The sequence below is a fragment of the Pleurodeles waltl genome, chromosome 7 (genome assembly GCF_031143425.1).
Source record: "Pleurodeles waltl isolate 20211129_DDA chromosome 7, aPleWal1.hap1.20221129, whole genome shotgun sequence".
Taxonomy (NCBI): domain Eukaryota; kingdom Metazoa; phylum Chordata; class Amphibia; order Caudata; family Salamandridae; genus Pleurodeles; species Pleurodeles waltl.
This window is the reverse complement of record NC_090446.1, coordinates 908,168,555-908,191,951: the sequence shown is the minus strand read 5'-3', so window position 1 is coordinate 908,191,951 and position 23,397 is coordinate 908,168,555. Positions and strand designations below refer to the sequence as shown.

The window sequence follows — 23,397 nt, the reverse complement described above, 5'->3', positions numbered from 1 at the left end:
GCGCGATCACACTCATTTTTTTTTTTCCATTTAATGTGGCAGAAAAAGTCCGGTTGGGAGTTTACAATGCCAATAGCTCTAACTCGGTGAAATGTGAGACCCGTTGCTTTGCAAATGCTTGGTATTACTGATTTCCCTCATATTAAATCAAACATTGTCTGCAGCAAGCTCAAATTACTGAAGCCTCCCATACCTTGCAATACACTTTTATAACATGTATTTAAAAGTTCAAAAGTGCCCTAATTTTGCATACATGGACATCTTTTTAGATCAAGCCTGTGACAGTGCACGAGCTGCATGCCCTCTTGCTTGTGCTGTTTCTTGTGAGACACATTCTTTACAGTAAAGGATTAGAGACTGCCCCTTGTTTACCCTTCGTTGGCTTTATTGTCAGTCTTTGCTGATTCCTAAATGCCCATCGCATGCCAGGCGTCACTTCTTTTTCTTTCTGTGAGGCATGGACGAAGCACAGATTAATTCAACATAATTAGTGCCTGTCGGCTGCCTGAGATGATTAAGATACTATTTTTTCTTCTTCTCCCTCCAACTCCCACATGTGTGCGGTGTTTCTTTCCTCTCCCACACACCCCTTCTCCATGTTGCTGACTCCCATCTGGTGCTTCCTCGCTTTTCTTTCCCCATACTTCCCTCCTTTTGCTGTCTGTTGTTGCTGATCCCTCCCCTACACTTCCCTCATGTTGCTTTTCCGCTTCCCCTTGTTGCTGCTTCCACCCTCCTCCCCATGCCTTCTTTATGCTGCTTCCCCCTCTTGCTGCCCACTGTTACTGCTACCACACTCCTTCATGCACCTTCCTCGTGTGGCTTTCCTCCCCTTGCTTTTTTATTAACATACTGCACAGCAGCGTAGGCTGCTATGCACCTTGGCTTAAAAAAGTGCTAAGGAGCCAACGCTGGCTGCATCATAGCGCTTTTTTATTTGACTTTAAGCCATGTTGCACAGCAGTTTGTGCTGCTGTGAAACATGTCTAAGAAAATATTGACAAACCACTATATCTTGTATAGGCGAGACCCACTGGCTCTGCCAATGATTGTTTAGCTTTCTAATTCACTAATGGGGGCCACCTTAATTTTGGTGTCCAGGCCTATATCTGTCTCAGTCTTACCCTGCCATTAACTGGGAATAGAATCCTCTGTAGGTCACTGGGTGAGTTCAGATTAAGGGCGGGTGAGTATGATGGGTTACATTAGAGAGATCTAGAGTTGAAGATCAAGTCGGAGAGACTTACTCAAGACTTACTCACAGTGCGTGTTGGTGCGGCATAAGGTTGTTCTGATTATGTGCTCATCCAATCGCTGATCTTGCTGCAGAGCACTCAGCATGATGGTAACCCGTGTGCCAACTGTAATTATCATTTTATGAGAAAGTGTGCGAAAGAATGTGAAGGAGGGACACAACTGTTGAAATATTGACGTATATATATATATGTGTGTGTGTGTGTGTGTGAGAGAAAGAGCACGGTGCCAGGGTGGCATGCAGAAAGACAAAGAGGAAAGAGAGGATGTGTGAGAGATACAGATAGAGGATTTCAGAAAGATTTCAGTAGAAAAATGGCGTAAGTGACTAACAGTGAAAACTGCAGTGAAATGATACTGTTAACAAGCTTTGCCAAAGCAAATAAGTCTAGCTTGCTTTTAGGCATATGTTCATTATAATGTGATATGTCAGCAACAGAAAACTTGCACGGGGGTCTTGTAATTCTAGTCAGTGGTTTGATTTACTCAAGAGAAAGTGCCACTTAAAGTGTTGCACATTTGGCAGTAAAATCTCATTCACAAACTGGAACCTGGGAAATGTCACACATAATCAATCTAAAACCTTCACCGCTATGTTAGCATGCCACTAGCATTCCATCTGCTGACACGGAGAGAATAGCAGAGCTGCCCATTTCATAGCCTAAGGCCGCTAGGTGCTACAGCAGCTACTATCACCCACATTACCTCTATGTACGTACAATACTACAATGACGGGGGTGTTACATTAACATTAAAAAAAACATTAGGCTGAAGGCTGAGTGGGTTGTAAATGTTACCTGGATGCTGAGATGGCAACGAAGGACCATATAACTCATGGAACCCATATTTTTTTATATTAGATGTTATTCTGCGCAGTTAGATGGAAAAAGCTGTTTTATTCACGGTGTATCTTACAGGCATTGATCGCAATTAGAATATTTAGGTTTACAGATCATTAATAAATTGTTAATAAACAATGGACAATGGCAAGGACTGGTGGATTAAAGTGATTCTGTGTCCCCAGCATTTATATATTACATAAGTATGGATCTGCCACATTTTCCAAATAATTTGCTGATTTTACAAAAATGTTTCTAGCTCAAAAGGATGAAAATAATACTATCAGAGAATGTGCTGCATAATTAGCCCCTTTTCCTGCATAAAATAGAAAACCTTGATGCATGATTCTGGTAGCCCTGGAATAGCCTCTACAAAGCTGGGAGTTCTGTTCATCCAGGTAATTAATTATCAAAATGAAGGAGTTTCAGTGCATGTGCCAGAAGTTTACGAAGCCATCATTAGACATTTTTACTCATCAGAAAAGGCTTTACTCCCACATTTTTGTACAAGATTTCAGCATTCTCAGGCAAGATACTGGGCGTCTCTGAGCCTTTGAACCCAGAGGAGCTTTTTGTGACATTCTTTTTATGTCCAACGTTTTGGTCATAGTCTGGAGAAAGAATTGCGGTCAAAAAGGGTTCACTTTTTCATTGCGTATGAAGGTGGCACTACTCTGAAGGATTCTTTGCACCATACACCGGTTCTTCAGGATCATCGTTTTTTTCTTCCAGTCAATGTGCTGAGTTGTTCAGGTTGGAAGTTCAGTGGGCATGCAATGTTAGGTTATGCAGACTTGTAGAGCACACTATCGCCCGGGATTATATCCAGGTACTGAGCAGGTGTGAGCCTAGCCAAACCTAGGCCCAAGTAGACTACTTAAAAAAACAGGTCTTTAGCTTTTTTTGGAATTTAAGAAGTGAGGAGGAGGATTTTATGTTTAGTGGCAGATTGTTCCATGCTTTAGGAGCATTGTAGTAGAAGGCTTGGGTGCTGGATCTAGTTTTTCATATGCATGAGATATGTGCAAGTAGGATTCTTGATGAGCGGATATGTCTGTAAGGTTTGTGAAAGCTGATGCAATTGTTGAAGTATGCTGGACCCCTGTTATGAAGTGCTTTGAAAGTGTGGGTGAAGAGTTTGAATTGTGGTAGTTTGTGTATGGAGAGCCAACAAAGCTCCTTCAGGAGGGGTGTGATGTGAGTAAGGCATGGGAGGTTGAGAGTAATTCTGGCTGCTGAGTTCAGAATGGTCTGCAGCCTCCTGGTGAGCTTTTTGGTGATCCCGGCAAACAGGGTGTTCCCACAGTCCAGCTTGCTTCTGATCAGGGACTACGTGGCATTTTCAGGGTATGGAAGCATGAGGTGGTGAAGATGTTGACTTGGGCGGTCCTGGCAAGTTTGCTGTTGATCGAGATCTCGAAGTTCCTGGCGTGGGTGTTGGTCCTAGCTCTGGTGGCCAGCAAGTGGAGTCCCAGGGGTCACGGTGCAGACAGGGGCGCCTGTTGATAACACAGGAGTCAATGGTGCTGGCATCGGTGGACTTGGTCTGCAGTGTGGGATGGGACATTGCTTTGTGTACCTCAAGAGCAGTGTCCTCAGGCCACAGGGCAGGCAGAGGCGTCTATGTCATCGTGGAGCGTCGTTTGGGATGCCAAGGATGCGGTGTGAGCAAGGCGATGCGGAGTGCGGGCCCACAGGTCACAGTGCGAGCAGCGGCTTGGTGACGGCGTCAGGTGGTGGCATCGGTGAGACCAGGGTTGCGGTGCGACTTGGGACAGGGTTCTGTGTGGCGTCGTCAGGTCATGGTGCAGTCAGCGGCGTTGTTGACGGCGTCACAGTGGTTTTTCTTCCGTTGTAGCCCAAAACACACAGTTCCCAGTGCTGTAGGCAGATGAAGCTGAAGTCTTTGATATCCCTGAGACTTCCAACAGGAGGCAAGCTCTACTCCAAGCCCTTGAAGAAACTTCATAAGCAGGATACAAACCAAAGTTCAGTCTTTGCCCTCTTTAAGGCAGAAGCAGCAACTGAAGGACAGCCCAGCAAAGCACACACAGCAAAGGGGCAGTACTCCTCCTTCAGCTCTTCAGCTCTTCTACTTGGCAGAGTTTCCTCTTGATCCAGAGGTTTTCTGAAAGTATGGGGGTTTGGGTCACTACTTATTCCCAGTTCTGCTTTTGAAGTAGGCAAACTTCAAAGGAAAGTCTTTGTTGTTGACAAGATCCTACCTTGCCCAGGCCTGGCCCCAGACACACACCAGGGGGTCGGAGACTGCATTGTGTGAGGGCAAGCACAGCCCTTTCAGGTGGAAGTGACCACTCCTCCCTCCACTCTAGCCCAAATGGCCTCTCAGGCTATGCAGGCCACACCCCAGCTCCCTTTGTGTCACTGTCAAGTGGAGATTCACAAACAGCTCAACTGTCAGTCTGACCCAGATGTGGAATAAACAAGCAGGCAGAGGCACAGAATGGTTAAACAAGAAAATGCCAATTTTCTAAAAGTGGCATTTTCAAACTGACAATCTAAAAAACAACTATACCAAAAGATGTATTTTTAAATGGCGAGTTCAGAGACCCATAACTCCAGATCTCTATCTGCTCCCAATGGGAAACAGCACTTAAAATATATTGAAAGGAAGTCCCCAGGTTAACCTATGAGAGAGATAGGCTTTGCAAAAGTGAAAAACAATTTGGCAGTATTTCACTGTCAGGATATGTAAAACACATCATAACTTGTCCTACCTTTAACATACACTGCACCCTGCCCATGGGGATACCTAGGGCCTACCTTGGGGGTGCCTTACATGTACAAAAAGAGAAGGTTTGGGCCTTCCCTGCCAGGTTGAATTGTCAGTTTAAAACTGCACACACAGGCACTGCAGTGGCAGGTCTGAGACATCTTCACAGGGCTACTAATGTGGGTGGCACAATCAGTGCTGCAGGCCGACTAGTACCATTTGATTTACAAGCCCTGGGCACACATATTGCACTTTACTAGGAACTTATGAGTAAATCAAATATGCCAATCATGGATAAACCAATCACCAATACAATTTACTTAGGGAGCACTTGCACTTTAGCACTGATCAGCAGTGATAAAGTGTGCAGAAACAATAAACCAGCAAAAACAGAGTCCAGCATACCATAAAAACAAGAGGTCAGAAGGCAAAAAGACAGGGGAAACATGCCAAAAGATGCCAGGTCTAACATGCAGGCTTTGAACTTGATCCGCGTACTAGGTGTCTTGTTCATGAGGGAGAGAATGAATTGTGGATCATCAGTGTGGGAGAGGAGGTTGATGTTGTGGGAGAAAATCATGCCAGCTAGAGGGATCATGCATGCACTGAAGAGGGTCGGGCTCAGGGAGGAGCCTTGCAGAACTCCACAGAGGAGGTCACAAGCAGCCGAGGTGTGTGATGCTAGGTTGACTGACTGAGTCATTCCAGTCAGGAAGGAGAAGATCCAAGGAGTGCATCCCCTTTGATGCCGATGTGGTACAGGTGTTGAATGAACATGGGGTGTGAGACTGTGTCAAACTGCAGAGAGGTCTAGGAGGATGAGGGCCACTGTGTCTCCTCTGTCCAGAGTCATGAGGATGTCATCGGTGGCAGCAATGAGGGCAGTTTTCATGCTGTGGTTGAATTTGAAACCAGACCGAGTGGTGTCAAGGAGTTGGTGGTCATTGAGATATATGGTGAGACGGTTTGTTGATGATTTTCTCTAAGACCTTGGCCGGGAGTGCTAGCAGGGAAATTAGCCTGTAGTTGATGAACGTTGAAGTGTCCACAGTGGGTTTCGTTAGCACTGGGAGGACAGTTGCGTTTTTCTAAGAATCTGGGAAGGTCATGGAAGGGGTGGATGCCTTCAGAATGGGTGTGAGCATGGTGCTGATGGGTTGCACTCTTCTGGGATAGGCATGGTGGGTCAGGGGTCCGATGGGGGCCCCTGCGTGAATGGAATTCATGGCTGTGGCTGTTGCCTCTAGGGTGATGATGGGCCATGTGGTTAGCATTGTTTTTTTGGATAAGATTGGGAGGCATTTGTTTAGGTCTGTCGGGTCTAGTTGTGGGTTAAAGATGCTGAAAATGGCAGTGATTTTGTAGCTGAAGGATTACGAGAGCTTGCTCCAGATATAAGGCAGGCCAGATTCGGCCCTGGATCCTGGAGGTGTAGGGATCACCTCAGAGTATCAAAAGTGAAACAGCTTGATTTCCCTACTAAATAAAACCTACTATACTCATGTGCAAGGCAGAATCACTTCTCCTGGGGCCACTCAGCTGCACTGTGCATTATTGCAGTCCACTTCCTTTTGTGGAGAGTCTCTGGAGGGCTTCAGGGTGTGCCACTGCTTTCCTAAGTGTTACCCAATCATAGAACTCCAGCAAGTCTAACATAACAAATGGGCGGACAACAGCAAAGCACTGGCTCAACTATAGACTGGATCTGAGACTTATGCTTCAGTGCACCCAGATATAGAGAGATGAGTGTCACTGTTCAAGTTGAAGTGGAAGTTAAACTTATGTCCTAAGTTGGTGGCTGTTGGACAAGCAGTCTATTGTGGGAAACATCCTTTTTCACAACTTTTTTTTTACGAATGTCGTGGTTAACGAAAGCGCAACAACGCTTTTTTTAACCACGACTCCGTTATTTTGTGCCTTAACTACGTATGTTCTGAACAACGAACATGCATGGTTAAGATACGAAGAAGGGAGTTGCCGAAGGAGGACGACGCAGGTGACGAGGGGTCGACTAAGGTAAGTGGTGGGTTTAGGTTTTGGGGAGGGGGTGGGGGGTCAGGGGTTTTTAGGTTTTGGGGTGGGGTTGGGGGGGGGTGGGGCGTTTTTGGGGAGGTGTGGGGGGTTAGGGGGTTTTAGGTTTTGGGGTGGGGTTGGGGTTGGGGGGACGGGGCGTTTTTGGTTTTGGGGAGGGGGTGGGGGGTTAGGGGGTTTTAGGTTTTGGGGTGGGGTTGGGGGGACGGGGCGTTTTTGGTTTTGGAGAGGGGGTTGGGGTTAGGGGGTTTTAGGTTTTGGTGTGGGGTTCGGGGGGTGGGGTGTTTTAGGTTTTGGGGAGGGGGTTGGGGGTCAGGGGGTTTTAGGTTTTGGGGTGGGGTTGGGGGGGTGGGGCGTTTTTGGTTTTGGGGAGGGGGTGGGGGGTCAGGGGGTTTTAGGTTTTGGGGTGGGGTTGGGGGGGTGGGGTGTTTTTGGTTTTGGGGAGGGGGTGGGGGTTAGAGGGTTTTAGGTTTTGGGGTGGGGATGGGGGGGTGGGGTGAAGGATGTAGGGTGAATGGTGCCTATTAGTAATGCTTTTATCAGGAATGCCTTTACAACGAAATATCGTTGTTAAGGCATTCGTGGTAAAATCATTAGTAGTAAGAACGAGGTTGGTGTTCAGACCTCGTTGTTAAGGCACTAGTTGTTTTCAAAGTCGGTGTTCTGTCGTACAATCGTCTATTGTCAATCACCCTAAATGTGGGATTGGGACGTTTGGTGCCAGGCAATCAAGAGACAGCACCCTGATAGGCATTCTACCTCCTGCAGCTAATGTAGAGTGACACAGTTAGGACATATTGAATTCAGTTGGCGGACAGACTAGGACTTTATCTACTTACATCATGCTGTTTGGGCATGTAGCAAAGGTAGTTTCTTAGGCTCCTGTTCAAGGTTGCCTAGGGAAGGACTGTGGAATATTTCCAGACTACAAGGGCAGAGGAGGAAAAGAGTGGTGATGGTCTTGCTATACTATTGGTAGACACGTATAAAAACACACATAGCAAGCAGTAGTATGTGTCGTTATAGACACTGATAGACTTTCAAATAACCTTTTCAAGGGAACATCAGTGAAACAACAGGATGGGACAGCTCCTACCAACAGCCGTGGGCTGTCATTACTAAAGTGATTCTTCAGAATTTGCTAAATGAGTTCCACAATGCAGTAGACCATCAACAGTGCAGTCTTTTGAGAAACATTCAGCAACTTTTCCTGGGTGGTATACGGGCAGAGCTATTCATCCATTAGTTTGTTGAATGCCACCTTTCCTCATATTTTAGGTTTTTTTGGGACTACTTAAAGGTTACCAGTGCCTACACTCCTTGATCATGCATTACATAATACGTTTGTTTCTACAAGAGCTACTGCTGCCAGTAGCTGCCATGCTGCTACACCTAGTGTCTTCTAACACTGAAGCTCAAAGCCTGTGTTGCATTTTCCTTTTCTCTTTTTTCTTCCTTTAATCGTTAGTCAGCTGCAGCTCCCGAGCTACCACTCTTGCTTTCAAGTTTATTCTTTCACACTTTTAATATCTTTGCTGTTTGTTCTGCGCATTTCTTGCATTTGTTATTTTTACAGTCTTGTTTTCATAGTTTTACAGTGTTGTTTACTTAAGAGTCCACTTCTTTTGTTCATTACAATTTTCAATGAACTTCTTCGAGGAGGAAAAGAATTCGATGCATGATCAAGTTTGAATCACCCTGAATTCTCAGTCGTCGGAAGTGAATTCTCCCAGGTCTCCTTGAGAATATTCAGTCCACTTCCTGATCTCTTTCCTATTCGTCAGGATCACTGAGGTTTGTGCTGCAGGGGTGGGGTGGCTTGCACGGCTCAGGCTTTCTGTACCTGTCAGCTTCTGATCTACGGTTATTCTACTAATCAGCCCATTCTTGTGCTTCTTTTCTTGGAAAATCCCGTGGATTTAGCCCTCCAACTACTTCCAAAATAAACGTTTTTTTTCTCGAATTGACTTTTCAAGACAGCATTTCTCCGTGGCACCTCTGTCTGCCAGTCATAGATGTGCATGTGCACGGTGCCCGCGAGCTCCAGGGGGTCCCCTCTTCACAGCACCCTTCCTGAGTGAGTCCGGAGCGGGGGCACCTCTGTGTCGTTTGCAGGGGGCGCCACTGAGTCATTGGACATAAACCTGGAATTTAGTTTCTTTTCAGTCCAGATGAATCGCTTGTTTGATGCAGTTGTGCGATTACAGCCCAGTTGTACGGATGACTGAAACTCTGATGAAGAACTGGGTACTTCTGCCTTTGGGAAGCCATGTTCTTCCTCACCTTGGCCAACACTGGGCCAATGTCCATTCTTGGGATGAATTGTCCCTGTGCTCATTCTCCTGTGGCGCTTCCTGGGTGGGAAGTGGATGATCGCTTCCCTCTAATAGTTGCCTTCTATTTATCCTCAAAGGCCGTGGTAAAATCACCTGCACTGTTTATTCTAAATTGGCAGAGGGTGGTGAGTGCTTCTATTTATGTTGCTCCCAATATTTCGTTTGAGAGGACACTGCAAAGGAAACTTCTTTGGAACGCCAGCCATGATTACGAGTTTCTATTTTGGTACCCTCACCTGGTTAGCAAAAGGGCAATATTTGCGATGTTCAGACTAAGGCCCTCATTCTGACCTTGGCAGTCGGCGGAGAGGCGGCGGTCGGACCGCGAACAGACCGGCGGTATTAAAAATGGCATTCTGACCGCGGCGGTCCCCGCCGCGACCGACCGCCACTTCCCCACTCCGACAGCCACGGCGGTCATGACCGACGGGCTGGAGTCTGCGCACTCCGGTCAGGCGGTCGACCCAAGACCGCCAACGCTATCATGACCCTGCTTACCGCCACGGTTTCTTGCGTTCGGGAACCGCCGTGCGAACCATGGCGGTAGGCACTATCGGGGCCAGGGAATTCCTTCCCTGGCACTGATAGGGGTCTCCCCCACCCCCCACTGCCCCCCGAGTCCTCCCCCCACACCCTCCACCCCCCTGACACCCCCCAGAGGTGGTACGAACCCCCTCCCCACCCCCACCCCGACATGCACATACATGCACCCCGACATGCACACACCCCCAACATGCACATATACACACCCCCTACACACACACATACACAACGGGGACACATACCCGCACACATACATGCCGACATGCGCACCCGCCGAACTACACACATTGCCCATAGGCACAGCAGCAATCCCCGCCCGCATGCACGCACTCACACACCCCCTCTACACACTCACACGCACACCCCCATGCACGCACACATCACACAACACCCCCCCACCCCCTCCCCTCACGGACGATCAACTTACCTTGTGCGTTGGTCCTCCGGGAGGCGACGGGAGCCATAGGGACGTGACCGCCAACAGAAGACCGCCAACAGAAGACCGCCACACAGAAATGTGGGTCGTAATTCTGGGGGCGGTGTTCTGCTGGCGTGGCGGTGGAGGTTGACCAGTCTCCACTTTCCCGCCGACCGCCAGTGTGGCTGCTGGCGGTATTCCGGCGGAACGCTCCCAGCGGTCGGAATACGCGCAGCGGCATACCGCCGCGGTCGGCGGTCTTTACCGCGGCGGTAACTCGGCGGTCTTGCGAAAAGACCGCCAAGGTCAGAATGAGGGCCTAAGTCTGGTACTCCTGTGTCATAGCGCTCTAAGGCAGCTTTCCACCTTTGACTTAACATAGATAAGGCCAAGGCCGTGTCCCATATATGCAGGTGCTTGCCTAACTCAGAACTTCTAACTTGATTCAGAGTCACAAATTAGCACTTTTAACCCAGTACTGCATCGATAATTTTAAATGTAATGATGTATGCCCTCTGTGTGTTCAACCCCGCCGAGGGGTGTGCCATCCACACCTCCTGTGCTGCAAAGTCTTCAAGCCACTTTTAAAGCTGGTCTACTCCACAACTCCCTGTGTAGAGACAGAGACATTGATTCTTTCGCACAAATAATATGTGTGATGTTTGCGAAAATTAGTAGTTTTCCAAGAAATGCACCTTGGCGGTATTTGTGCACAAATGGAGGAATTTTTTCTAGAGTCAAACACATAATGGTGATTAATATAGCCTCGTGGCCTGGAGCTCAGGGCTATTCCGGTTTTTAAAGGCCCTGAACGTAGGTCATAGACCAAAGCAGCAGTTGAGAGACTATACCTAGTGGTGGCCCTTAACAACTGATATATCTAGAGACAGAAGGGGAATAAGGCTATTAGAACATTACAGCGACTGAGGGTAGACTGTTCTAAATTAAAAAGGGGGAAACAGAAAGACAAACACTGGAATGTTGGAACAGAAGGCTTATACCGGCCATTTATAGCCTTAGGACACCACCTCACTTTCTGGCAGTGCAGATCTTCCCCTGGAGCTTCAGCAGGCAAATATCAATTCTTCCTGCCCCAACTCCTAGTGATTCTGTTCTTTTTATAGGCAGCATCTTCCGCATGCAGGGGAACCTCCAGAACCTCTCCTCATCAGTTAGTCCTTCCCTCAAGGGAGGCACAAGCCGGTTTGCTCTTGGCAAACTGCAGAACTACTGGGTTGCTGTTTCCAACCCTGTGAAAGGGAGTTGGTCATCAGTGATTCCAACCCTGGCACAAAAAGAGTTTCTCGTCCTCTACTGGTGTAGGACCCTAGTTTCTGGTGTAAAGAAATCTTTTTTTATCCTGTCTGGTAGTTTGTGCCTCATACCTATTCTAAGATTGCAGTTTGTGTATTAGCTCAGAGACTGATTTGGGTCAGTTCTTTCATTTTGCTTGTTCATCCTAGACTGATCTACCGAAGTATGTGTTTTTCGGTGTTAGCAAAAAAGCGAGGAGGAGTGGGGAATATCCTGCCAGGGAACACTCTAAGCAAGGGGATAAAGGAGTGGGGAGCACCCAGCTTAACTACCTATTATTCTACGGAGTGTACCACTTTGAGGGAACAATAGAACAGGAAAGGATATGGTCTTTTCCATTCTTACAAAGAGAACCGTCGATCTCCATCCTTCCTCATCTTAGAGTCTGGTGTACCGAAAAAAGCCTTAGGAATGCATTGAGAGAGTCTGGCAAACCATAACTGCTGTCTGGTAGGATCCTCCGTCTTATGTAGCACTAGCGTATTGGAAATGACAATAGATTTCAGTCTGCCAATAATCAGCCGCCACACACATGCTTCTCTCTTACCTAACTACGGACACAATACATATTTGACTTTCTTGTCTCTCGTGGATGAAGTGAAGGACCCTGATACAGGAGAATGGCAGACCACTTTGAGCAGGAGATGCTAGGAAACACTACCTCGAACTTCACAGGCAAACAGATCTGCCACACCATTTTGCTTTGCTGCAACCACTGAAGGTTCTGTACAACACAGCAAGCTAACTGAAGCCACACTCTTATAAAGGGGAGTGTTCATGGCGAAACTTTTCAGTACGGATCACATATGTCACAGGGGAGCTATCAGTGCACATGCATGATTGTTGTGTGGTGAAGCAAAAGCAAAAAACAAAATCTGCAGAAACTTACAAACGGTAATTCAAGGCAAGGGTGCATGTTCTCCAGAGCCAACCTTTTCCACCCCAACAAGAAGGTATGCCGTGGCATGCAATCGTTGCACATGATGCACAATCGATGTAATTTCTATACAGTGTCTGAAGTCTCATAGTGGATTATGCTAATGCGGCACGTACAACCATGTCGCACAGCCAGTTTCTCAGTCCCTGCAAGACATTTTCTGCTCAAACCAATCTCTTGCAGATGACCACTCAGTGAAAAAAATTGAGTAAAAGTAAAAAAAAAAATCGTTACATGCAGTGTAGGTGACCCCACTAAACGGGATTTACACAATATTTTGCTTGCATTAAAAAAATCACAAGCATGCTTATCTGCATCCATCAGACTTGGACTGCTCTTACCTGGCCTTCCAGTCTAAGTTTCCTTTCTACAAATATGGAAACCATAGGTACAACAAAAACGTGCATTTCAAAAAGCATTTGCAACTCAACTCGATTTGTTTTGGCTTGAATGTAGTGAATGGCGTTTAATTAAGCTTTTCCGGCTCAAAATAATGGTATAGGTAGGGTCTTAGCCCTCAGTGTTGTTTTCACATAATTATGGATTTTCCGCACTCGCCATATAACCCACCATGTGCGGCGCAGTTTGCAAATTTTAACAAAGAAAAAAACTGTGGCTTTAATATTGCAAACATCTCATCTGGTGCTGCGTATGTCACTTTGTAAAGGATAACTGGTTACCTTTCAGTTGACTGCAGTATTTCGATTTTAAACAGGTATCAGTGGGGTGTACGTTTACACAGACAGTATGAAAATGTGGTAAAATGACAAAAGCGCAAAATGGTACTGCCACAGAATCTGCCACTTATGCTGCATAGTTTTCTTTTTATTGATACATAATTTAGCTGGCGTGCTGCTCAATCTGGTTCTCTATTAATTCCACTGCCCTGGGAATAGGAGAGACAGCTGCATAAGATTGTAAATAACCACCAAACACACCCAACCAAAGACAGTAGTGGTGCACGCTCCACACACAGAACGGGTGCAGCACGTACCACAGCCGTCGTGCAAAGTTCCCTCATATATAAAACCTGAGCTCTCAGGCCATATTTGGCCATGAGCCCCATTTCACGAACCAGCACAACCGCTGAGACCAGTTGTGGGTTTGAATAGCCACAGATTTACTCAAGTGAACAGTTCAGGCGACTGCTTGCAGGCCGTAATACATTTTAATCGTTATGCAACATTTAATAATCATCGCTTTGAGTTTGGACCACTTCCTTTACGTGTCTTTACCTTTGATTATCTTTGGGTAACCATCCCTACAGATTTTGGCTCAACTCACTAGCCATCAACTTGTCTCTTTTCTCCATCCTCCAGGAAGCCTTAGGTTATTAGTGTCATGTCTGCTTTGGGAGGTAACCGATCCTTTTTAGGTCGCAGTCTACCAGACAGCGCAGCACCACTCTACGCCACCCTACTCTACGCCACTCTCCTTTGTGCCACTCTACTATGTGCCACTCCACTCTACCACTGCGTTCTGCGCCACTGCGCTCTGCACCACTGTAATCTACGCTGCTGCATTCTGCGACACTGTACTGTACGCACTGAATCCAATGCCACTGCACTCTACGCCACATACTCTGCAACTCTCTGTGCTAATGCACTCAACACTAGTCCACTCTACTCTGTGCCACTCCAGTGAGTTACTCTACGCGACTCCCCTCTATACCACTCCAATACAAAACACCCTCTGCCACTCCACTCTACAACACTCTACTCCACTCTTCTTCATTCCATTCCATGACACACCACTCTCCTCTATGTCACTAACTTTTAGCCATCTTGAACGAAGCCACGCTGGTATGCAACGTGGCTAAAATTCATTGGCAAAGCCGATAGCTCTTGCATAGGTAAGATCTTTTGGCTTTGTCAATGCTTGTTAATGTATGCAACCAGTATATGGAAAACAACCCACATGCCAGCCGAAGCTAAATACCCCCCCTCTTCGGAAATACCTCAAGAATCATCTATAAAGACACCTCCAAATCCCTCCACCTTAGAGGCCAACAATAAACTATCTTCTCAAAACTTCCTCTTTACATATTTTACACAGACCTGAATCGCTCCATCCCCCCGGCGCGCGACCTAGTTCCTAGCTAGATGTGTGTTCTTTAAGTATATTTTCGGTCTGTAGCAACAACATATCTAAAAATAGAATGCTCCTTCTATTAGGGCATAAAAGTATGATATAGCTGCAGGGCTTGGTGAGATTGCATCCAAATTTTATAACACAATTCAGACTAAGGCTGTTGAATCCCCAACCTTTGTGTGCACTGCATGCAAATGCCTATGGAAATACTGGCCTAAATAGAAGGACACACCGCCAGTGCCCATGTTCAGAATCCGGTAGGATGCCCATTCATTCTCTCGATACATCTTCTGTAGGTCCTATCTGTAATGCCCTGGCTTATTGTCAATCTGAAACAAGAACTGAGAGGCTCAGTGGATTTAATCCTCAGCCCCTACTCTCTGTGGCATCTCTTTAATCATTATGTAACCCTAAACCGCAGTGTTTGGCATTGATGCAGGAGTTATTGGGCATCACGATTGAAGAATGTGAGAACTTGTTTCTCCCAACTATTGTCTCTCAATGGTCAGTCCTGTTTATTAAACATTCTTAACTCCTTAAGTGTTGTTGCCAGCAATGTGAATTGTTAGTGTCTCTTTAATCAAAATGGCTGAATGTCTTCAGATTCACAACACTGTGTTGATGGCCAGGTCGGTATGTACTAGACAAGTGTTTTTACATACCTACATCAGTGCTCAGATACCGAGCACATCAGGAGGGCCTGCTTTACAGAGAACAAGGTCCTAGGCTTATAATTTCAAATTTTGGAATGTGTGTCTCTGTGACTCACAAAAGGCTCCTGGTCTATGCATTGAAATCTATGAAAATCACACATTTTAGCGTGGTTGAGTGCTAGAACTTCATGCACAAGAATACCGTCTCACATACATTTTTTTCTCATAAATATAGTTTACGAAAACATTGTCGCACCGAGAGTAGATTTTCTAATATTAATTGAACTGGGATGACATTTTTCTAGAGACTATTTACGACACTGTATTTATGTCAGACCATATTCTGACCACAATATTCTGGTACTATTCCTTTCCAAATCTATGACTAACACTAAATGACTGGTTTGTTCTCAAGGGGAAATATTTTAATTTACAGCCAGGGTTCTTCCCTTTTCTCCATGGTGAATATTTTCAAGTTGGAAACATTTATTTTCCAACATCTAATTAAATTACAGTCATATGTGAGCTTTTCAAACACACTTTGCATATTATCTCCAGGTTTTTCTGGAACTGTGTAGATGCATACATTGAGTGTGAAACTATTGGTAATATTACAGGAAGTTTGCATTGCCTTTGTGGTCCCCCCAGATTTTTGCCTTTTGCTGGTCCCATTTTATTGCTGCTATTTAGGCTATGCACACTGGAGAACAACTGGCCACTGCCAAGTGTTTGTGCTGTGCCCCCTAAAACATACTTTTTCTTTAAGCCATAGTATATGCTGTGGAAATACAGCCAAGGCATGAAAATTTAACTCTTACATTTGGACTGCAGGACTTATTGTGCCATCCACTAGGGTAACTAATAAAACATGGGTTTAGGCCTACCTTGCATATCCTGGCTGCTGCGATGTGATCTGTTATAATAACACTTTTGACAGGTAAAAATCTCGCTTTTAGAGATTAGTAAGACACTCCTACGCAAGCTTTGTCACCCACAAGGTAGGGTACATGGTATTTAAAAGTGAAACATCTAAGACATTCTTATTACCTTGTTCCTACTCTGAAAAGGCCCAAAAGCTATAAAACTATTTATTTTCATTGTGGCAGGCCTAGCTGTCCTACGTAGAACACCAGAGTACAGATTAAAATTCCAGTACTGTGTCTCAGGAATGAAAGGGGCTAGAAAAAATAATTAAACAAAATAATTAAACAACGTTATTTAATAGTTATTAAAATCCAATTCAATGGTAAAGTTAGATTTTCTATAACTATTAAGGAAAAGTGACTTTTAAAAGTTACCCTTTACTTGACTGAACTGCCATTAGGCTAGTTAGCATAAGCCTCTGCCAGCCTTGAATAGGTGTGAAACAGGTACGACATCTCTTCCAGGAGCAAACAAAAGATTGACCTGAATAACCAGAGACAACTCCTCTGAACTCCACAGAAAATGCAGGGGTGAGGCTGCAAGCCTCTTTTTGACAGCACAGTATCAAATGAATCCTACTTGACAGGAGGTATGTTGAGCCACATGTAACACTTGAAAGGAAGAAACCAGGATGCCAAGACATTTCTTGTGTATCACCTGTCTGGTTGCTGAAGAACCCTGCTTTTGTCCTACCAGAAGTCTGTTTCTGGGTTTGTTTAGGGTGGAGCAGGTCCGTGGCCCAGCTATCCATGTGCTGCTGCATCACTCTTGCTCCTGTCTTCTCCTTGCCTTTTCCCCTGTTTTTGAGTGCCTTCTCTGTTCATTTTCCCTATTCTCACTGCTTTTTCTCCCTGCTTTTCCCTCATTTTTTGTGTGCCTTCTCCTTGCTTTGCCCTCGATTTCACTGCTTTCTCCTTGCCTTTTCCCCAATTTTTTGTGTGCCTTCTCCTTGCTTTCCCCCCTTTATCACTGCTGTCTCCTTGCTTTTTCTCCTGTTTTTCTGTTGTTTGTGCAGCCTCCCCATGCAACTTTGGACCATCACCTCAGTTCGAGAATTCCGAAGGGCCCTCAAGACCTGGCTGTTCAAATGAGCATCCGGGACCTGCAAGTAAATGGGTACCTTGTCGGGTGAATAGCTGCGCTTTACGAATCCTGATTGATTGATTAGTGTGCAATACCTGCTTCAAACTGAATTTTCCTGATTCAGGTTGGAGGGAACTAGGATTACCATAGCACACTCTCAACACACACCTCCGGCCCTAAGAGCCCAAGTTTAGTGTGGCCAAAGAATTTCACCATCTTGAACATGCCTTGACACAAGGCAATTTAGGCCTGCTTGCAGTAAGGTAAACAGGGATCCTGCTTAGGTATGTCCTCAAGATTTTTGACCCCATTGGTTAGCATGCACCCAGGTGTCACCTCACACCCACTAGCTGGTCCCAGGTGTAAATGTGACACCTCCAGGCACCCGCTTCAGAACATTTTCTAGACCTGCAGAAGACCAGAAGAGGACTGGAGCTGTTGTATGTAATCTGAGAGGAACTCTCAAGAGCTGGGCCTGCTCCTTATTGTATCCCAGATAAAAAGTTGACTCCAAGGGTTAGTTGGATGACCTCCTGCGAGGCTACAGGGATACAAGATTTTGCAAGAGGCTTTTTTCTGGAAGTACCCTGCTGTCCAGTGGCAACTGGACCTGACTGGACCCTGTGGGGGCCTCTGCCTCAAATCCTGTGAGTCTATAAGTGCCTTCCATAAAGTCCTGGGGTGGGCTGAGCTGTGTACTCAGGTGGTTGATTGGGACTTAAAAGACCAAATGAGAAGGTAAAATGTTTAACTAGGACGAACCTGGTTGGTGTAACCATCCCACGCTCCATCGCAGTCAGCCTCAAACTGAGTCTAGGTATTTCATGAACATTGTCTATCATTGGTGGTTTGTGCTTCTTGGCTCCATTTCTACTTAAAACTTTAAAAAATCATATCTACTTTTATCCTTTTTGGAATTTCGTTGTTTTGTTGCCATTTGTTTACTGAACTCTAGTTTTCTAATTTGGTTTAGAATTTTTATTGTTTTGAACTTTGACTCTTACTGTTTTGGTTGTGCATAAATAGTTTACACATTGCCATAAATGAAGCCTGTCTGTGTTGTGCCATAGCTACTGGGGGATGAGCTCAGGTTAATTTAGTGACTTGGAGAGCTCACCCTGACAAGGGTTGGGATTATTCCTTGAAGTGTGCAGTCACCCATCCAAAATAATAATCCAGTTTCCACCAAATATCATGAAGACTCAAAACGCTATGTTGTAGGGCTTCACTACCGTCTCCATTGGTGCCATCAGCCACTCCTTTTGCAATACATATTAGGTTTCCATATCAGTTAACTTCTGTTTTACATTTTGTGATTGGTGCAAAGGCACCTTAGCTTCACTAGGAGGAAACTGTTGAACTATGGCTTTCAAGAATTTAACTACTCATAAGAAAGCAGCTTCTCGATTCTTACTGGGTTCTTTGAATTTTACAGGGCTATTATACTTAAATTCCAGGGTGTACCTTTTATATGTTCCCCTACATTTGTAGAGACCCTTGCAGCCTTACATTTACTTTGGTTCCCTCAGTGCTTCCACATTTCCAACTTGACACCTGAGGAATGGGCAAAACATTTAATTTCAGGATTCTTTTACTTATTTCCTATTGTATAGTAAGGCTGACAGGCACAGAACCGTGCCCATACTTCACTTTTGGTCAACATTATATCAATTTTATTTTCAACTTATTTCAACCTTTATCTACACATGGCCTGCAGCCTCCTTCCTTACCAGCTATAATCAATCTATGTTTTTTATGCAGCTGTGGTCCCACTGGCTACCTGCCCTCCAATAACACTCGCCTCACCTTGAGCCGGTAGTGACATGTTGGTGTCAAGAGATACTTACTGAGATATCACTGTCTTATCATTATTTGAGTTTTCTGAGTGCCTACACGGTTCAGTGCTTGGGAAAGTCTCTCCTCTCAAGATGGCTTCCCATGTACAGCTCAGGAATGTATTTCTACCAGACACATTTTCTATCCCTAGCCTGCCTAAGTCTTGGTCCTCAGCCTCAATTGAGGGATCATTTAACCTGTGCCAACACAGGAACTCTCTCTCCTGAAGTTCAGCGAATACTCATTCATCTTTTTTAAAATAATTTATTTAGATATCTGGGAGCCTCATGCTGAATCCCCTGTGGTTAGGTCTGCTCCAATTAAAATTTACCCCTGCGGCTTTTCTTTCCACCAATATGACCCCAAGTAACATTGCTCTGTAAGATGTCCAGAACGCTCCCTCACTTGTTGGGATATCTTGCCTCAAATGCACCTCACACTTGAGTAAGAGACCCTTTTCTCCTCAAAGTAAGATTTAAAGGAAACCATTTTTTGTCTCTCTCCCCACCATGCATGTATATGTTAGTGCTATAGTGTGGACGTAGCCAAAAGGCGGCAAAGCACTGGACATGGTCAAAGGCAGGCTTAAAGTAAGTGAGTAATAAAGGAGGAAGCTGAGTTGTGGATTAATAATGATTTGTGGTGTAGTTTTCTCTAAAGAGGTGGGTTTTCAAGTCTTTCCTGAGTTAAAGCAGTATTGGGGTGGTCCTGATGGATATAGGGATATTGTTCAAGATCCTGGGTGCATAGATGGAAAAGGTCTGTTGTCTTGTTTTTTCCTTTTTTACACATCTTGAGTATTGAGGTACCCTGCCACCTGACAGCAAGAAGCCATCAAGTACACATTCTTCCCATCCCTTCAACCTACCTCCTACGAGTAACTCAGGAGCTCATTGGAACAAAGCCATCTATTAGGATCCTCACAAAAAAGCCTAAGCTTCTAGTGGCCACCTCTCACCATGGGTGATTCCCAGTGCCAACGAGGGCTCAACAAGTTTAAGTCACAACCAGCCAAAACCAGGAGCATGGATCTACCTGACAACAATGCATTGCCCTTTGAGTGATAAGGGACCAAGTAAAAGAGGGCACTATATAAAAAGGATCTATATAACAAGCATTGGCAAAGCCAGTAGGTCTCCCTTATGCAAATAGATCTCGCTTATGGGAGAGCTATTGGCGCTGCCAACGTCTTTTTGCCATGTAATACAGCAGAGTGCTATGAAGCACAGGGAGGGGTCAGTGGAGGAGGAAGAAGCAACATGGAGGAGAGGGTGGTGGGATGGGGGTGACTTAACACAGTGAAGGGGTGGAGGGAGGTGAAGAAGAAATATTACTTCAATCACAGCATGGTCCATGCTCCACAGAAAATAAAGAAAGTGATGGCCAGGCAACATCGCAAAATAAAATGATAGGCAGGATGCTTGTTTCCGGTCCAGGGAGGACCTGGCTTGGCAGTTCGGGCTGGACTTTTCCCACGGGGAACAGGGTCAAGACTGATTTTCATATGGCTGGGTCCAAACTGGGGTGGCATGGTGAGCAAAAGAACGATGGATTAAACCAAGATCTGTGACTCGGGGTGAGTGGTTGAAAAGTTTCAGAACTCCATCCATCATCCTTTTGTATTGCTAAAGTTGTCCTAAGTGGGAAGGGTATGCCCAGACTTGGGGCCCTTGCTCACTGTCACCCTGGATTCCAGCTAGCCTGGCTGATGAAGGGTGATGCCCTGAAACCGGTCCCAGGATGCTTGTTGCTGGTCCAGGGAGGACCTTGCGTGGCAGTACGGGCTGGACTGTTCCCATGGAGAACAGGGTCAAGACTGATTTGCGTATGGCTGGGTCCAAACTGCGGTGGCACGGTGAGCAAAAGAACAGTGGATTAAACCAAGATCTGTGACTCGGGGTGAGTGGTTGAAAAGTTTCAGAACTCCATCCATCATCCTTTTGTATTGCTAAAGTTGTCCTAAGTGGGAAGGGAATGCCCAGACGTGGGTCCCTTGCTCACTGTCCCACTAGATTCCAGCTACCCTGGCTGATGAAGGGTGATGCCCTGAAACCGGTCCCAGGATGCTTGTTCCCGAACTGCCAAGCCATGTCCTCCCTGGACTGTTCTCATGGGGAACAGGGTCAAGACTGATTTGCGTATGGCTGGGTCCAAACTGGGGTGGCATGGTGAGCAAACGAACAGTGGATTAAACCCAGATCTGTGACTGGGGGTGAGTGGTTGAAAAGCTTCAGTACTCTGTCCATCATCCTTTTGTGCTGCTAAAGTTGCCCTAAGTGGGAAGGGAATGCCCAGACGTGGGTCCCTTGCTCACTGTCCTACTGGATTCAAGCTAGCCTGGCTGATGAAGGGTGATGCCCTGAAACCGGTCCCAGGATGCTTGTTTCCGGTCCAGGGAGGACCTGGCTTGGCAGTTCAGGCTGGACTGTTCCCATGGGGAACATGGTCAAGATCGATTTGCATACGGCTGGGCCAAAACTGGGGTGGCATGGTGAGCAAAAGAACGATGGATTAAAACCAAATCTGTGACTGGGGTGATTGGTTGAAATGTTTCAGCACTCCGTCCATCATCCTTTGTGTCATAAGGATCCTGAAACATCTTAATATAACCAAAGGTGCGACATAAAGGTATGGTGACAATTTACTTTTTCATACCAGCCATTATGTCATTAGGTCGAGCTAATTCTTAAAAATCTTTGTGAACGACACCGCGTGGCAGGATAGAAAGCGCTGCTACTCGAGTTGGTTTTGATGCCGCTTGAGTAGATTTTTACTTGAGTAGCAGCTTTCTCAACGTGATAAGTTGGTAATGCCCGCAACCACCTGCTTGGGGGAAATCTCGCAGGGTGTGCCAATTTTTGCTCGCCAACTTACCTTTGGTGATCCACACACAAGAAAAAAATCCACCATGTGGTGGTCGGTGGAATTTGGCCGGAACTCAGCGATACTTCTGTAACACGGAGTGGCCCCGCTGGGGGAGTGGAATTTATCACCACTCCTACTAATAACCATAGCGTCTCCGCTGTGAACAGGTATACAGTATGCTGATTCCCAAGCAAATCTAGAGGCGTTAGCTACTCCATGCCCTCATATTGAAGCGCATAGAATTAGTCTTTACGGTGTTCGGTTGCTAGAAATGTTCATATTATTCTCGCTGTCAGTGACATGCATTAGTGGTGTTCTAATTATATTCTCTGTGGTTATTACTCATTTACTAAGCAACAAGACAACACTGTTGAAACAGACACTTTTAAACATACACAATGTCTTTTCTTAGTGCAGTAGTTCTGTATGCTATTCTAAAGAATTAAATTGGATTTGAAATACCAATGTGTCCCGACCTCTTTATGGGACTGTCAGTAGCAGTGAAAGCATAGGCACCACACTGACAATTATGTTAATTGGGGGTGTGAAGGTCTACAACCACCTGGAGTTTCATGCTCGAGCATTGGTGTGCTAAACTAAACTTAGGCACCCGTAGGTGGGAAAGCCAAACCTTGTAGAACTAGGCCAGACCCCTAGTTAATGGAACAATGGGCCCTAGAGACTATTAAGGGTTTGTGAATCCCAACTGACATCCAAACACCCCATATAAAATTAAAATTATATTAATACCCAAAAGACACAAAAGGGACCCCACCTTCTTGGCTGCATAAAGCGTAGGCCTGGCCCAGCCTTTGCTGTGTACAGCCTTTAAGCATGTGCAGCTGAATTTGGCCACAGTCCTGTGGCCAAAACCCACTATGCACAGTCCTTTGCCATGTGCAGCAGGGCTGGCTGAGACCCATGCACAGTAGATTGTTGCCGCCTATAGCACAGGATTTCGGGCCCAAGGAGAGTTGTAGTGGAATAAATCAAAGTGTCATTAAAAATGTCCTTATCCTTGTCAGAAAGATGCACTTCTTTGCTGTCGACTATATGATAATACTAACCAATACTTATCAAGCGTCTTTTCCCATTTCTGTATTTAATAGTAATGTTGCCTAACGGATCTTCCAGCCATTCTTCTCCAATCCTTTTGAAGAGTATATCTGATGATTCCACAACAACTTTATTGTAAAAGCATGCTGCGCCTTCTGCCAGTGTGTCCATGAGTTCCTTCTTTCGCTTTCAGATAAGTACGGTATCAACACTCTGCCAAAATTACTTAGATGGACGTAAGTGAGCAAGACCTGTCCCTCAGTGCTCTGTGCGGGTTTACACTCAGCAGAACAAATGGTGTACATTATAGTACCCTTACCTTACAAGTGTTAACACAAATATTTTAATTAGAAATTATTAATGAATGTTTATTCTGAATAATGAAAAATGTAGAAAATGGTTAACATAGAAAAATAATGTGCACGTTTGAAAATTGTGACCTCGGAGAGTGTCCACCAGTTTTCATAAATTATATTAAAAGAG

The 23,397-nt window shown here is 45.5% G+C and overlaps 1 long non-coding RNA gene across 1 annotated transcript in view; it reads left to right on the top strand.

Annotated features, from left to right (window-relative positions):
• Positions 1–23,397, top strand: part of LOC138247339 (uncharacterized) — a 156,768-nt gene that overhangs the window by 640 nt on the left and 132,731 nt on the right. The window lies entirely within an intron of this gene.